The sequence below is a fragment of the Silene latifolia genome, chromosome X, assembly GCF_048544455.1.
Source record: "Silene latifolia isolate original U9 population chromosome X, ASM4854445v1, whole genome shotgun sequence".
Taxonomy (NCBI): domain Eukaryota; kingdom Viridiplantae; phylum Streptophyta; class Magnoliopsida; order Caryophyllales; family Caryophyllaceae; genus Silene; species Silene latifolia.
In genome coordinates this window covers 308157617-308162769 of record NC_133537.1, presented here as the reverse complement: position 1 = coordinate 308162769, position 5153 = coordinate 308157617, and the positions used below count along the sequence as shown (strand labels likewise).

The 5153-nt window shown below is 42.9% G+C and overlaps 1 non-coding gene across 1 annotated transcript; it reads right to left on the bottom strand.

Moving 5' to 3' along the window:
• Positions 1-964: 964 nt before the first annotated feature.
• Positions 965-1071, bottom strand: LOC141625381 (small nucleolar RNA R71). Its single transcript, XR_012535164.1, has one exon. It is a non-coding gene; the product is annotated as a small nucleolar RNA R71 (small nucleolar RNA).
• Positions 1072-5153: the final 4082 nt, after the last annotated feature.

The following is a 5153-nucleotide window of genomic DNA, read 5'->3' as shown; positions in this document are numbered from 1 at the left end:
TGACCATCCTAGTACCCTTTTTTATATTTGATTTCATCCGTTTGCTTAGTTTACTTTATTTTATTCCTCATTAGCTATAGACCAATTCAATCAAACCCCCACACACTGTTACCTTAGACCGAAATTAGACAACTAGAAATTACATCTGCCTCTCTGTGGTTCGACCCTGTTACCACTAGCTTTTGTTAGTTTTGATAGGTTTTACAAATTTTATTTTTGGTACTCACAACGACGGGTATCAAATTTTGGCGCCGTTGCCGGGGAGGCAATTGTTCTAATTTTTAGTTGTTTTATTTTAGTCTGTTTCTTAGTTTAAGGGACAGTCGTTCCTTAAACTATTCTCATATTCTTTTTGTTGTTTCTTCTTATGCTCAGGTCACAGGGTGGTGAACTACTACCGATCAATCCCGAGATTGAGAAGACCTTGCGTGAGTTGAGACGATCATCTGGGATATTGCCGACAGAGGAAGAGCTGAGTACTCTGTCTAGTTACTACGAGAACGAGCTATACGAGGAGGATCCACCTTCATCACCCATTTCCACTTCTTCAGCTGAGACAGTCACATCTCCAGAATTTCAAGTCATGGCTGAAGAAGCAACTATAGCAAGTCACTCTGAGCCGACAACTGAAAACCTATACAAGGGGTTCGAATTACCGGGAGCTGATAGGAAATTCGAACCGAAGCCTTCTTATATCAACTTGGTTGAGAGAAACCAATTCGGGGGAGCTGCAAATGAAGATGCAGCCAAGCATATGGAGACATTTATCGATTATTGCTGCTCTATACCCCCGCCGACCGGTGTGACCCAGGACCAGATAAAGGAGACTACGTTTATATTCTCACTCCGCGATGCTGCAAGGGAGTGGTACAGAGATCTAGACCGAGCTGCTAATGGGATCACCGACTGGAATTATTTGGCCTTGGCATTCTACAAGAATTATTTTTCTGCCTTGAAGACGAATGCCATTAGAGCTCAAATCACGAGCTTTAAACAGGGGCCTGATGAGAACTTTCATGAGGCATGGGTCCGTTTCAAGAAACTGGTGCGAACCATTCCACATCATGGGTTTGAGAAGTGGAGCCTATGCAATCAGTTCTACAATGGGCTCTATGACGATCAGAGGGATATCCTGGACGCGACGGCTAATGGCAGATTCCAGGAGAATACAGGGGAGACTAAGGGGTGGAAGATCATTGATGACTTGGCCACCCACAAAGCTGAGTATGGGAATTCCCGGGGAAATCAAAGGAGAGCTGCTGAATCTCCTTCTGTAGCTGCATTAGAAGCTCTCACGGCGAGATTTGACAAGTACGAGTTGGGAGGAGCCTCCAAAGGAGGGATTTACCATGTAAATGCTGTTTCAGACGGTCCTTTCGTCTGTAAAAGGTGTGGAGCTGAGGGACATGTTTCAGACAATTGTCCTAGTCCCTTTGAGTCATGTGCTGCCTTTCAACATTATAGGCAGACAAATACTTACTATGAGCCGAATGTCCACCCCAATTTGAGGTGGAGTAGCCAAAATGTCTTGAATCCGACTCAACCTCCACAGCAGCAGCAGCAGCAGAACTATGTGCCCCCTCATAAGCAACAATAGTACCAAAAGCCTCCGTATGTCCCACAACAGCAGTAACAAACCCAAGGTTCTGATTTCAATGAGTTGAAGAATTTGTTGCTAAAGGAATCCCAGGCTAGAGAGGCCGGGATGAAGATGCTAGAAAGCCAAATTGCCCAACTGGCAAGCAAGAACACAACTCGAGCTCCGGGACATTTACCGACTCAAACTGATCAAAAGGAGACCCTTAATGCCATTACCTTGAGGAGTGGGTCTACCCTTGATGGGCCCATTATGGTTGAGGATGTCACTGAAAAAGATGAGGCGGAAACAAGCAAGAAGAAGGCAGTGGCGAATAAAAACAAGAAAAAAACGATCAGCAGGTATGTCAGTCGATCGACTGACATACCCGGTCGATCGACTGAAGTACGACAAACAGTAGCTTCTAGTCCTGTTGAAGTCAGTCGATCGACTGACCAACCTGGTCGATCGACTGAGATTGCTGCTGAAGGTGATTCTTTTCGTCCTCTAATGTCCGACAACCTGAGGGATCACTTGTTTCGGGGTACTACTGCCCCGAAAATATTGAGGACAGACCCGAATGCTGATGGGTCCGTTCCGGTTCCGAAGTACGACCCTTTGTCAATTAATGGTTCACATTTGAGATGGTCTGAAGAAGGGTCAAGCTACAACAAGGAGAAGGTGGTGGATTTTCAGCCTAAATCCACCGATGCCGGCATGAGAGATTTAGAGGAGAGGGCAAAGTTGCTACTTTCAGCCCCCTATCCGGAGAGATTGGTGCCAACGAAGGAACATGTATCATTTAATAAGTTTGAGAAGGTTATTCGTAGCTTAAATGTACAAGTTCCTTTCCTTGAATTAGTCAATCAAGTGTCTGCTTACACAAAATTCATAAAACAACTCTTGTCTAAAAAGAAGTCACTTGAAACTATGCACACTGTCGCACTCACTGAGGAGTCATATTCTTATTTGACCCACACTGCACCCCTTAAGCTAGAAGACCCGGGTAGTTTCTCAGTCCCATGTAATATTGGCACCTTTCCTATAGAGAAAGCCTTATGTGACCTAGGAGCCAGTATTAGTGTAATGCCCTTGAATCTTGCTAGGAAGCTCAAATTGACTAGGTTTACAGTGACCAACATGACAGTACATATGGCTGATCGCTCTGCGGTCCAGCCAATAGGAGTCTTAGAGGACATCCCCGTGCAAATAGGGAAATTTTTCTTCCCTGTTGACTTTGTGGTGCTAGATATGCCCGAAGATGCCCACATTCCTATCATTTTGGGTAGACCATTTCTGCACACTGCTGGTGCAGTTATTGATGTTGGTTCGGGTACTTTGACCTTTAAGGTAGGCAAGCATTCCATTGTCTTTGCCCATACAGCTAGGAAGAAAGACCCCATGTGGCCCGTAACTTGTAATACGGTTTCTGAAAACAAATCTTATTTTATACTTCCCGATATGCCTATCTCTACCCCTACTCCTGTTGTGACACCTCCGCCCCAGACTAGGAGCGAAGTGGAGGAAGATTCTTCTGTTTTAGACATTGCAGGAGCTGGTTTGGGGAAGGAAGAGCCACATGTTGCTCCAGCTGTGAAGGAGCCGATCATTCAAAGAGGTGGTCTAGGATGCCTTAGTTATGGCACTGATGAGGAGCCTGAAGATGAGCCGGTCAAAGCAACGGAGTCTGATCTGGATTCTGACGAGTCAGAGGAGGTCATTGAGTGGGAAGATGTCCGACATGTTGATCCGTTGAGCTTGTCGGATGATGAAGTTGAGAAGAGTGCCGCTGAGAAGATGAGCACTGTTGAGGCTACCTCTTGTAGCCGGCCGATCAAGTGGGCCATTCCATGGCCGTTCTTGATCAACTATTAGTTGATTGAGACTTTTTCACAAACTATACATTTTATTTGCTTTCGTTGAACCTTTTTATTTATTGCTTTTGTGTGCGCGAGACTTCGCATTTTATTTCGGTTGCTTAGGATTTTAAACACTTTAGATGGTTACTTTGGGTTTTGCGCAATTTTGGGCGCGTATTATTGTGCATTTGCAGGTTTTTAGACCTCATTAGCTCAAGCTATTGAGCTAAATAGACGAAATCAGAAAGTTACAGCAGTATTTCCAGTCGATCGACTGCCTACCCTGGTCGATCGACTGAGGTGCGACTTCCAGGAGCTTCTGTTCCTGTTCATTTCAAACGATCGACTGCCTGCTATGGTCGATCGACCATTGTTGCTGCTGTACCTGTTCACGACCTTTCCCCTACTGTGTTTGGTCGTTTTGCGGAATTGAGGGAGTCTTTCCTCCTCTTTATTTTCCGACATAATTTTGTTTTCTTCAATTTCTTCATCTTATGCACATAATTACCGCTTCAATTTTGTTTTCTCGTTTTATGTGTGGTATTTGTTGTCTTTTCAGGTACTTATTGGTAGCACTGCTAGCTAAAGAAACCTCCTAGCTCACGCTGGTTTGGGGAGGTTTCCTTTTGCTGCGCTTAAAGTCTTGTGAGTTTCTCAGCCTTACTTCATGTCCTTTATAGTTTTTCTCGCAATTCCCGTTTTCCTTTTCTTCATTACATGATTTTGCACAATGGGGACATTGTGCGATTTGGTTTGGGGAAGGGTTTTGCATTGCACTTCATTTGTTTGCATTCACATTTATATTTTGTTTTGCATTGTTGTTTACTTTCTCATATATACAGAAAATTCAAACAAATTGAAAATTTTCAAAAAAATTCCAAATAATTGCACGTTTATTTTAGCATATAGGTTGAGTCGGAACGGTAGTATTTCGATGATGACATTGCATTTGCATCCGTTTTTGCCTAAGCCTTGCTAATTGACATGTTATTAGTGGAATCATTTGCATATCTACGAGTTTTCGTTAACTTATTTGCTGGACCTTAGACTTGACTTTGAATTTTGGCAAACTACATCATATTTTCTGAGGATTTAGAGCCTATAACTGGTGACATCTATGACCGGTTTATCTAGGATGTGAGTAGTTACTCCTTATGAGACATGTCTCATCAATGTGCATAAATATGAATTTGATCTGCTTAATACCTGTATGCATTCGGTTTGTGGTTAGTTGACACATGTGGTAGAGGTCCCCTTTTCTCATTTTACCCATAAGCCCCATACTGCCAAAAATAGCCTTTTTGTCCCATTACTACATCCTACATTTAGCCTGCCCTTGTCAAGCTAGTAGTTTACGTTTTGGGATTGTTACTTCGTTTTTGGTAGCATATGTTCATTCTGAGATGAAGTTGGAAAGATGGAAAAAGGAAAGAAAGAAAGAAAAAAAAAAGAAGAAACAAAAATGAATCGAAAAAGAAAAAAAAAGGAGAGTGCTGTACTGTATAGCCAGTCGATCGACTGGCAATTATGGTCGATCGACTGGGACCCGAGAAGAGAAAAAGAAAAATCAATTCGCATGATTCAAGTCCTTATTCAAATGGCGATTTTTGCTCCCATGTTTCATTTATATCTTATGGGGAGTTGATTGATTATAATTATTTCGGAAATTGTGAGTTTTGTGCTTGCTATAGCACCGTGTCAATTGAAGTTTGAGCAAG